The sequence below is a fragment of the Drosophila simulans genome, chromosome 3R, assembly GCF_016746395.2.
Source record: "Drosophila simulans strain w501 chromosome 3R, Prin_Dsim_3.1, whole genome shotgun sequence".
Classification (NCBI taxonomy): domain Eukaryota; kingdom Metazoa; phylum Arthropoda; class Insecta; order Diptera; family Drosophilidae; genus Drosophila; species Drosophila simulans.
Window position 1 is genome coordinate 24518777 of NC_052523.2, and position 12665 is coordinate 24531441.

Sequence of the window (12665 nt, forward strand, 5' to 3'; positions counted from 1 at the left end):
TGGTCGAAATTCGGCCACCTCAAAAGCTGTGCAAGAGGTTAGGGCCTTGTCTCTCGGGCTATCAATCAAAGTTTTCTGCGGGGTGCAAATGCCGTGTTTGCCTCAAACAATATTATAGCTATGGTTTTTCCGCCCCCCATTACGCATTGCGGCCACGCCCACAAATTTACAAAAGCCGCAGCCTCGATGCGGGCGCGGTGGTTTTGGCAACAATTGCATAACACGAATATAAATTATGGGCGCGTGTAAATTTTTCAATTGCTTAATGAGCGGAAGTGGCCGTCATCGTTATGTGTTTCAAGTTGTACATGTCGCTTAAATGAATACCGCACGGAATAAGCGGGGGGATTGGTCCCTTGGGGCATTTCCATCGGTATACCTATGTCCTGTATCAGCGGGCGGTGGGGCGTGGCCTCGTCAGGTGTTCCGCATGCACTGCATAATTAATTACAATTAGGCGAATATCGGGGTTTGATTGCAGGAGGCAGGAGGTTGTTCCTGTTAATTTGCAAAAGTGTTGCCCGTTGAAATACGCTGAAGCGTTCGGCGCGAGCATTTAATTTATGGGCCAGCTGTTAAATGTTGTACTTTGTGTGACAAATAGCCTGCAAAGTTGCATATATGCACTTTGAGATTTTTCGGGCACAGGTAATTAATGTGGCGAATGGCGCCCGAATGTATGCTACATTTTATGACCCACAACGAGTGAGTGCGTGTGTGTGTTTCGTGTGCGTTTTAAAAGCTTATGAAAGGACTTTATGAACTCTCGAGTTTGCCAAATTAAAATTGTCACGAGTTCTATATAAACGAATTTGCTAAATTAATTTTTGAACATCATCAAAGTCGTTTATAATTTTTTTAACTGCACCAAATTGAAATTTAACTGTGCTGCTACAGTCATAGAGAATTCTGTAAAATGAAGTATTTGCTCGCACTTTGAAGTTAATATTACTAGAATTTGAGAAATAATTGTGTGATATGCTGTAATAAAAATATTTTGAGCGAATGGCCTTTATAGACAGCATTTCGTAGAAGTAGAAGACCGCTTTGTACTCGACTTCCAGCTGCGCAAATATAGCCATAAATTGCTTAGTTGGTTAGGCCCGCACTGCGAATTGAATCACACTTTTATTCTGGCCCGAACTCAATTTCATGGCATTTAGAGCAGATTGCGAGTGGCGGCGGACCGTCGCCGTCCGCAGAGTGACGTAAATTAAATTAGTGTCAAAAGAGCACTGTGCGAGTGTGAGTGAGCGTGAGTGAGTGTCTGTGCGTGCCTGACATGACCGACAAACATAATGACCACCAACACTAACAGAACACGAGGAATGGCTGGAAAAAAAATGGGTAAAAAATGGCAAGGCAAAAATTGTATGCAAATTATGCTTGACATTGTTTCAGCATACTTTTTGGCGTGTGCGCCAAGACAAAAGCTGACATTTAGCCCAAGGAGCATAAAAAGTGATACAAAACGCAGGAATGAGACAGAGAAATGGAGAAAGAGAGAGAGAGAGAGCGACTAGAGAACGCTAGAGGGAGAAAGGGCGGTGTCAGAGAAAGGCGGGCGGGAAAACTTTGTGACATTTTTTGGCGCGCACAACGGAAACGTGCAAAACTGGCAAATTTATAATGAGCCGCGGGTTCAGGCGCTGCGCGTCCGTTCGCTCCTGCATCTGCCGCCCACTTTTCCATTTCCCCGTTTCTCCATTTCCCACCAAAACTCTATTCATTTCCAGCCAGCGGCATTTTCTTGTGCTCTGCTAAGCACTAAGCGCATTTGTCGCAAGGTTTTGACTTTAAAGCCGAGGTGCCGCGGCAGTTGAAAAGGTTCCTGGTCTCGGGTTGCGCGCTTTTGGCCATGCTTTCCACTTAATACCTGAAAATGCTTTTAAGAATTTTCATACCTTGATTTATTGGTTCGCACGCATATCCGCGCGGGCATTGATCAGAGTTTACTGCCAAGACATTTGCATTTCAAGTATGCCATGAATTGATGTATGGCATTGCTAAGGATTTCGCTAGCTGCAAATGCTGCACATAAAAAAAATATATGTTTTATATTAGTTATCAAAAATTGATGGTGTTATTAAAAACTGTATTTGATTGGACAAGTATAGGACATACATGAAGTATTTATTTATTATTTAAAAATATGTTATACAATTACTATTAATTATTCTATACGTTTTGAAAAAAGGCCTTCAATCAATGGGCCATTCAACATTCCAAAGCTTTAATTAGTTATTAATTCATGTTAATCAAAAAGCACAGTTTCATATTTCCCCTTTATGTTATTAAGAGTACATCATTATTTAAGAACTTTTTTCCTGTGTGCTTAAACTGACGTCAAGGTTCACTGCAATTTATTGCATTATTGATATTAAATCGCCGAGCGAGTGCTTTAAATTAAAATTAAATATAAAAAAGAACTGGCAACGATGCTCGTCGCATTCGCCTCGTTGGTGTTGCATTCAAATTTATTTTTCACGCATGTTAAATGTATTTCCGAGCTTAATTGCGATAACGCGGCATCTTTTAACAATAAATAAGATAACGAACGCCGAACGAGCGCTGCAACAATAGCAACCGCGAAAAACATTGACAAACAAAGTGGAAACGCCGGGGGGAATAACAATTTGTTTATCTTTTAAATGCCACACAAGGATCGGCCCGGCTTGGCTTATTAAATTTGCGGTGCTGTACTCTTTTCATTTTTTTTGGCTTTTGGGCCAAGTCCGCGAACTTTGAGCCAAGTAATCAGCTTGCACTTCAGCAGCCAGTGACGGCGGATACGCGGGGCGGGCGGGCTAGCCAAGCCGTTGACAAGTTGGCTAACTTTTAATGCAGCTCACTTAAAAGTTCTTACTCTCGACTGGAGCGGCATCCTTGCGTTTACTTTATTAAAAGCCCGACGAAATCTTGATGCAATGTCAGCGCGAAAAATTTCCATACAGAATGTTGGATATGCACTCTTAAAGGTGTTTTGCTTTAAGCGTGTCCTATAATCTATGCCATTTTAACTACATTAATCGTGAACGTATGCAAAATATCGGAGGAGGCAAAAAACGAGGACGTCTCCTCCGGCTGAAAGCATCAGTATCCTGGACGGACGGAGCACAGTCGATTGCCTGGCACTTGGACACATGTAATAATTCAATTGTGTGAACATCTATTAAGGAAGATTGATGACAAGCGCCGGGCAATGAGAGCAGCCATCCGTCCCGAGTCCTGGCTGCATGTCCAGCAGGTCGGTCCTGGCTGGTAGGACAGTTGAGTCAGTGTCAGTGCGTCGCCAGAAAAAAGCAGACAAGCATACTCGCACACACACATACACGAGCTGGGGATTCGCTCATATGCAGGATAAATAAATAAATAAGAGACCAGATGGAGGAGCATCTATCATACATGCGGGCAGCAACTCAACGCTTCCTTCTCACAACGTCACACGTTTTCAAGGTGTGCGAGTCAGCTCGGATTCCTCACTCGTTGTGTTTTTCATACCCGGTAGGAGGTTGCAATCAGGGGTATATAGTTATAGTATATATAGTAAAGTTAAATTAATCCCTAGTATTATGCCATGATTCCTATTATTAATAAAAAAAAAAATGCTTTGGCAAATAACGAAAGCACTACATTTAAGGTAGTGGCTAGAAGGTATCTCTAAGTCGATAGTCTATTTTACGTGGTTATTTCTCCTTTTTTTTATTGCACACCGCAGTCTCGCATGTGAAATAAACGCTGTCAAATGGAAAATAATTCAAGATGGGTCAGTCATGTCAGTCGCTTTTAAAGCGCTAACAGGGGAGCCGTCCAAGCGAGACGAAGCCGAAGCAATATTGACTTACTGCCGGGCATTTTCAACCTTATTAAGTTGACACTGAGGCGGCCCGCCCGATTCTATGGCGCTTTTAAAGTTGTCATCTCCGCCCTTTATGACAATACGCTTGAGTGCCCGCCGCAGTGGCTTTAAAAAAAAAGGAATGTGTGCGATAAGTGGAAACAAGCTGACATTTATGCAGTTTGCCCAGCCAGCCTGCAGGCAAGCGTTCAAGCAGAGCATAGCTAAAGCAGCAGCAAAAGCAGAAGCAAAAGCACGGGAAAGCATAGCATAGCACACATCTTGGAGTGGAGTGCACATATTTTGCTGTTTCAGCTGCTGCTGCTGCGGCTGCTGTTGCGACTCCTCGAAGCTCCGGTTTCTGCGACAGCAACAAAGCCAATACAAGGAACTAACGAGCTTATTTCCAGACACCATCTCTCAGTCAAAATCGCAGCAACCGGAACAGCGGGAACTTCGCAGATGGAGCTGGGGATGGGAACTGCTGCCTGGCGGCTACATCACATGCATGATTGACTGCGCAGTTGTGCAGCGAAACGACTGATAGTCCATATAGAAACAGGGCGACAGGACATTGAGAGCATATCGGGGTAGGGAAAACAGGTGGTCGCCAAGCCGTATCGATTGTCCTAAACTCCGGCCACATGACCAGAGTTTCCCGCCACTTCATTTGTAAGTTTGATGAGTTGACTTTGGCTCGTCAGTGGATTATAGCAATTCAAGTTCGAATTTCCGCTGATGCATACTGAATTTAAGCCAATTAAGAACGATGTCTAAATAATGAAAACCGGGGCGGATACGCAACGGGGCGAAGGTGGCGTATACTTAATATGAAAAAGAAGCAGATAATAATAATTACATTAAAGCGTGGCAAAGGTAAGAAAAACTATGGTAAGAAAAAAAGTGTTTAGCACTTCGGCTTCGGCTGCCAGTTAATTAAAAGTTTATTCTGGCGCCAGGGATGCAGCAGAACTTTGGCAACCAGATAAATCGGAATTCGTGGGCAGTGAAAATTTGATCCAAGATAAGTAATTACTTAAACTCTGCACTCTTTGAGATAATTTTATTTAACTTGTAAGCCTGAATAATATATTCAACCATCCCTGGAATTCAGACAAGCTGCAGCTGCTTATTAAAAAGCACAGTGAGCCGAACAAAACAGCACTTTATTAAACTATTATTAATTAAATGCTAGTTCTACTTATCAATTAAAATTGACTACCATGGCAGCAGGGAATAGAGGATGAGGGCCAGCAGCTGGAGAGCTAAGTAAAATTGGATTAAAAGGCGTTTCCTTTGTCCCCAGCTCCACAGCCAGCTCCACATCCTGTGAGCAGGATGCTCAATCATCGGACTTGAACTCCCGCACTCGCACAACGGAACCAAAAGAGGACAATTAAACAAGCAATTAACAGACGATCAAATTGAGTGAGTTGCCTTGTTGTTTGTCACTTGTCTTTCGGTTTTATGTGGAAAACCAATGCGAAAACACGACGATAGCAAACAGCGAAAACCAATAAAATGAACTTGTCATAAAATTAACGCATTTATAAAGCATACAATGCGGGATTAACAACGGCGGTCCTGCTCCTGACACACTCATCCACCAACAACAAAAGCCGCTGATGAATACTGGGAATGGGAATCGGTGTGGGAATAAAAGGATATATGCGGGGAAAAGCAAATGGGGGGTTATAAAAACTGCCGCGTGCCGTATGCCCAACTATAGGCATTTATAGGCCATTTTTATTTACACGCTGCGGACGAGTTGCGTGAGAAATAACTGCCACTTGATTTGCACAGTTCCCGGCAAACAGATAAGACAAACAACATCGCCCTGAGCCGAAGCATCAACAACACACTACATATCATCATCGCCATCGTCATCGTCCTGGTCCTCGTCGTCGGTGGGATGTTTATGACAGACCCATAGCCATACAACGCAGTCACTGTTGATTCCACGCTCGTTAAATTAAAATTTACACACGATTTATCTGGATAAATTAGATACTCAAAACAGCATTTGACAGATGCGCGGTGAAGATGTAGTTCTTTAGATTGTTTATATACATAAGGATTTATTCTTGTTCTGGTTTGAACAATATCAAGTACAAATTGAAATGGTTATCTGAAAGCAATCGATAAGATACTAGTTAGATCGAATCTTTGGTTGTATTTCCAATTACATATCGATATTTCAAGATGAGATATTTTTGAATAAGGAATATTTTTACAACAGGGTATTCCGTGTTCGCTTTAAATAGCACATCCTCGCACCTTCCGGAGAAGAAAGCATGCCAATGCTCGACTTTATCGCTGTAGTTATGAGGAAATCGCGCCGTTGCTGTGGATGTTGCTGTCGCTCCTCGTACATCGTATATTGCACGACAGCTGGCGCACACTTTGCGCCTTTGCCCACAAATTACTGCAGTCAAATTGATCGATTGTCTCGTGCAGGAGCGACAGGAAGGACGAAGGATGAAGGACGATGACGGTGGATGGGGACAACGTAATGGGGCCAAGAGGGGGGCATACCGTTTTATGATATAAGGCAAGAGGCACTGAACTGTGGTAAACGATTTGTTGTTGTTTTTGTTGTCTTGAACATTGCATGCCACAAACACGCACACACACTCACCAGTCGTGCCCACCCACCCACTCACATACACACACACACACAGATAAATTGAATTAAATTGGATTCGTTGAGTTTGTGTAAACAAAATTTTAATGTCTTTTTGCTTTTGAAGTCATTCACTCAAACTCAAGTTGAGCTGTGCAGCCCAGACTCTCTCGCTTAGATTCACACACACACAAACACACGGATGAGTTGGGCGGTGGGCGGATGGTCTGGAGTCACCATGATGTTGATATGTCTGACATAAATTTCATCAACTGTCTAAGTTAATGACAGTAAATTTGTTTGAAAATTGCTTTAAAATGGCAGGGCAACCAAGCAGCGCAAAAACAGTGAGAGCAGCCGGAGAGATGGGTTCGGTTGAGGCTGGTTTCGTTGGTTAGTTGTTAAGGTAGGCAGACATATAGATATGTGTATGTGTATGTACGTGTGCAGCCCACCCCACCAGCACGCACACAAAGACATCGGCTGGGGCGCCATGTCGCTGTGACAGCCATGCGCCAAAGACGCTGGCACTGGGAAAAGTAAAAGAAATGACTGAATCCAGCGAAATGTGTCATGATAACTCAAATAAAGAATGGAAGCCAACCCATGCTGAAACCCGCTGTCGCAGCCTCCATCTTTTACCCCTTAACCCCTGCCAGCCCCAGCCCCTGTTCCATTCTCCACCCCCTCAACCCAATGAGTTCAAGTCAGTCAACCAGCCGCAAAATGCAAAGTGCGCGGCATTCGCGGCAGCGGAAGCAACTCGCACACACACATGGCGAAGAAAAAAATCGCATAGGGGAAAAAACTGAAAAATAGAAGCGCACAGGATGCCGGCTAGGATGAACTTATTACGTAAGAGCGAATTTATGAAGTGAAACGAGTTAAATGCCAGGCCAAAAGCAACCCAGGGTCTATGGGGTAACCGCCAGTAACCAGAATCAGAAACAACACGCAAAGAAAAACCTTGTTTGTTGGCTTGTATCGTAACAAAATAAAAGGTAAATATGCAGTGAATAATAACTACTAACTTTAATAACTCTGTTAGCCAAAGAAATAGATATACCAGAACAAGTTGAGATGACAAATTACCAACTAATATCGCAGTGTTTTCCCTCTGTGTTGCGACAGCTAAGAAATCATTTCGCAGCCTGTGTCTTGTGCCCAAAATTTTTAATCTGATGATGTCAACACAAATTGTGGGCCACACAGTCGAGAGGGTCGAAAAAAAAACACAGCATACAGCGCACAGCACACACCAGCACAGCAGAAGCATAAACGCGGAGCACAGCAAGGACATCAAGGACTAAGGACTCCGCAAAACGCTCTGGCTGGCTGGCAAAAGGTTAGACGGCGAGTGTCAAGCGCGGAGCTCTCGCCTTCGAGTGGCGCACAGCTAGGATCTGAGAATCTGCGACTGCAACTGCCACAGCGGCCTTGTAGTGTCACTTGCAGCACATAAATTTGCGCGGGTTTTTATTATTTTTGTCCATTTTTTTCTATATATATATATATATATGTGTTTTGCCAGGACTCGGCATTATACAAGTGCAATTTGCAGCTGCCGCTGCTGGCGAATTTGGCGGAGTGGCGGTGGAAAGGCGCTAATGCAAGGCACCGCAGCGTGAAGGATACGGGCATGCCTTGGCTTGTTGAGAGAGTCTCCATCCTGCGAGCCTTCGGCTTCCACCTCCTCGAAAATGTTAAATGATGTCGGATGACGACACTGCTTAGGTCACTGGACAGGTAATAATGGCCTAGGTATAATCCCACTCCCAAGAATATGAAAATTGTGTAAGTACGTTGGGAACATGCCTAATTCTGGGAATTCAAATATCTTGTTTCTTTACTAAAGCTGAATTAAAACACAATAATAGTTGTGTGTTCAAGCATAGATATTTAAAGGCACTCCGCGGGTCGGTGCACAGAAATAAAAGTTGATTTAAGCACAGCTTGATCGGTTTCAAATGGCAAACAGATTTCGATTGATATACTTTTTTCCCAGCTCCAATTTAACACTTTTTGTGTTCAGAAATCGACACATTATTCCATCAATGGCAAATACCTAAATGCATTGCAGCTGTCAAAGTAATATACATATACCGCATGTGGATTGCCGCCAAACCGCGCTTGAATGCATTTAATTAAGCCTGATATCCAAATACAATTAAAACGAACATAGTCAAAGCAAGTTGGGTGCTGCCCGCGGTTTCCTGGGCTATTAGATACCGCTATCGCAACATTTGCTTAACCGAAAACAAAGCTGTGAAGCTTCAAGGGGCCCCCGGGTCATCCTGGGAAAGGATGTTCGACGCCCCCATGCCAAAAGTCACGAGTTTGCATGTGTTTGCCCATATCTAGTTTAAATTATCGACATTGCCGCAAGTATATCAAATTTACGGCACCCAAAGTGCATGCATAACAAGTGAGTTCTAGGGGGGTTTTGGGGCGTTTTCGGTGGTTTCCCCGGGCAATCGTGGAATAGCAACATATACAATACAGTACAAAGATAACAATGAACTTTGTGCCAAACAACAGTGTCCAATTAAATTGCATTCCGACGCGTGTGCGCGAATTATGGATGCGGAGCAAAATGCCGTTTATTAAATTTCAATACCCAATCAATAAGCCGGGATCCGGGAAGCCGGGGCTCCAAGAATCCAAGGATCCAAGGATCCGAGGAACTCCAAGGACGCCGCTCCGTTGCAATTTAATGAAAGTATCACAATGATTGGTTTCCACTGGCGACTAAGCAGCGGCAAAAATGTCCGGCATAATGAATGGCATCGGGCAAAGACACTGGGCGCCGTCGAGCGTCGTCTTCGTCCGAGTTGCATTAGTCGCCAACATGGAAATGCTATATATAAGCCCGGACAGGAGCCTTGGCTGACAGGCAGCTTAAATCCTGCCGAAAGCGCCGGACCACTACTGCTCCTGCTCCTGGTCCTTGTGCAGCTGTAAGCTGGCGGAGAAGCATCGGCATCAGCATCAGCAATGGAGGCATCCACAGCATAGCCATAGCCATCGCCATCACCATCACCATCAGCGGACCAACCCGACAAGATGCATTGTTTGGCGTAGAATTTAATTTTAGTTTAACTTTGTAATTTATCGATGCCGTATGTCGTCGACGAGCTCAAGCTGCTCGTCGCTCTCCTGCGCGTCCTTCCTTGAAATGCGAACGTCCGAAACGGGAAAAGGTCCTTTTTGCAGGGCGGGCCATGTTACACGCGAAGAAAAAACATACTGTTTAAAAGCATTCAATATTCTTATAGATCCATATCTCGGTTTATACTTTTCAATCTTTTGATTATTTTAAACCTTTTTTGAAAGTGTGAAGTATTTTCTCGAAGTGCATTGGTGGCTATCAAGCGCAGCCCGCCGCTGACAACGCTGCTGACTACCTTCATTAGTGTTTTGTTTGGCTTTGGCTAACCATGGGGGACAGGCAGGGGATCCTTTTTTGATGTGGGCTTGCGCTTTTTGAAGTTTACCCCCGAAAACTGCACAGTTTTCGCCGCTGCAAGTTACCAATTCTACTTTTGCTTTTCTATTTCTTTTTTTTTCCGTTTTTGGTTTGTTTTTTGTTTTCCCGTATATATTGTTGGATGGTTGGCCCTACCATCTGCGCTCTGTCTTGCATTTGTCTTCATCGACAGCCAAGTTGTTAGCTCTTTCATTTTTCTTTCGGTCGCAAAAACTTTGGACTCGTTCTCATTTGCCCGCTTTCCACTCAATTCCCATTTGCCCCAGTATCAGTGGCTAACTCGTTTGTCTTCTCAGTTCGCCTTTACGTATACGTAATGACAATTAGAATTGACAGACACAGCGCTCGAAAAGTTCACTTGCCCGTCCAGTTGCCTCCAGCAGATGTTATTGTTGATTGCATCTAATCCCGAAGATTTTATACTTGCTGCAGCTCGAGCAGCACCCACTCCATTAGTCCTTAATGAACAAGTTACAATTTGGGCGAGAGCTGGTCCAACCCCCTCACCCATGACAATCCCTTCTCGGTCTCATCAATATGGAATTAGATCCCTTCTTATATATATATACATATATATCCCGAGTGGAATAATAGTTCTGGCTTTATCCCAAACTCCTGGCTTGTTAGCAACCGCATTACGTGCTGCCTGCTTTTAATTTGTGGGTGTCGGTACATTCACCCCAATCAGACATATTCAGATATATATGTATCTGGCTGGGGGCTATGGCGCTTGCAATTCTTGGAGATACTTTCAAGTGCACTTCGGCAGTTATTCATACTCTTTGTGGGCCAATTAATATGCTCGCATTACAAATATGCGCTCAATTACGCATAATTAGTCAAGCACGTGTAGCCACGCCCCGGCCATTAGACATGTTGAAGAAAAAGAGTGATTCTTGAGGGGATGGGTGCGGTGGAAGGGTGTAGGGAATAGGAGGGAGTAGAAGGAGGATATGGTCGCCAGGATGGCTGACTGACTAACCGACTGTCAGTCGTCTGTCTGCCATGTACATGAAAATCCAATTTCGCGTGGGTTTCATTAGCAGCTCAACCCAGCGCCGTTTGGTTTGGTTTAGATGTCTCGCACTCGTGTGGGCGACTTGAGCAATTTGGCAGAGCGCTTTCAAACGAAAAAGGACGAGACCGCAAAAAATAATTAAGCACTCGGCGAATTCGCCGCTTGACAATGTCAGCAGCTCCTTTCAGCGACAGGAATAGAAAACAGCCGAAACAGTAGAACAAATCAATGGCGCTCGGTATTGAAATATTTGCATCCTTTCTGGCCAACCAACCACGCAGTACATCCTTTCCTCTCTTCTGCGGCGAAGTCTTAGGCTGAGTGGAAATCCGAAATGCGAAGTCCTCGTGGCAACGACGGCAAACAACAACGGACATGTGTCGCTTAACATTCTGCCAGAGGCACTCGCGTCCTGGGCCCGCTATATTGAGTTGCCTGCCCATCAGTCAGCCAGATAGCCATCCTGGCAGTCAGTTAGTCAGTGCTCAGTTCTGGGTGCTCGGTGCTCAGCTTGCTGGTCGGCATCAAATGAAGTGGAATCGATGCGCTGCTGACTCTATTCATATGAGCCAAGTAGAGACAACCGGAGGTGGGGACATCCGTCCACTGTGCCAGTCAGTCAATCCAGCACACCCAAAGAAAAGTCATGAGGGTCCAGTAAGTTCTATTACAGAAAATGAGGAACGGCGTCCTTCTGTTATTAGCAAATAGAGTGAGATATAATGAGATATTTAAATATTTTTAAAAAGATAATTGATCTATTTGATTCGTAATGTGTCATTATAATTGTGTAGATAATTTTCTCCCAGTGCAGATATCAGAGGGCAGAAACCGAGAAGCAGATTCCGAGCTGCGGGCGGGCGTCATGCGGGCAGCTGTCAATGTGTCTATGGAAATGCGCGGCGCACATTTGAGTGGATTTGCTAACTGATTTTGTTGAACAGTCGACTGGCGGCGCTGCTGATTTGCTGATTGCGATGCCGCAGTGTCCGAAGTGTTCTGGTTCTGGCTCTTTGTGCTGACAATCGAATTGTGTTGACGCGGCTGGATTATTACTTCATAAGCAGGGTGAAACAATAAAATAATAATGCCAAGCCAAACCAATGCCATCCATCGAAGTCGCAATGTCAATTATCAGCGATTCCTTGTCAACGTCTTGGGTTTCGTGGCATGCCCTTCCGATTCGACAAACCCATTAACCATTTCATTCGATTTTCGTATGCGAATCGCAATTGCCACTGGCATTCCATATTAACGGCGGCTAAGCTAATTTGCTGCCAAGGACATGGGGCAAAATCGTGTGGATTAAACTCGGAGCCACTTGAGGGCCACCACAATGCCAATTGCCATATAAAAGTGGGCGTGGCTGGATTGAGTAATAAGCTGCGAAGCGTTGAGTTCATTTAATTGAGCCGGAGATCGAATCAATCAGTTTTGTCGAGACACCGAGATTGCTGTTTGCCAATTACGTTTGAAAATGGTTGGTTGCAATCCAAGCGAAGATATATATTTTTCTTATAAAAGTTTTCATCAGAAAACATTGGCCACTTTATAACATTTTAATATGTAAAAAAAAAATAACCAATAAACGCAATTGAGTTATATTTTTACTACCCTTTTAGCTGGCATTTGGGAAATCTGTATAAAGTGTAAAACAATAAATTTTTGCTGTTGCCGAAATTGTTTAAATTTCAGCTAG

General features: G+C 44.0%; 1 long non-coding RNA gene across 1 annotated transcript in view; it reads right to left on the minus strand.

Moving 5' to 3' along the window:
* Window positions 1-1888: 1888 nt before the first annotated feature.
* Window positions 1889-12665, minus strand: part of LOC123327293 — a 100758-nt gene continuing 89981 nt past the window's right edge. Inside the window, exon 3 of the long non-coding RNA XR_006541936.1 lies at window positions 1889-2031. This is a non-coding gene — a long non-coding RNA (uncharacterized LOC123327293). The remainder of the gene's footprint in view (window positions 2032-12665) is intronic.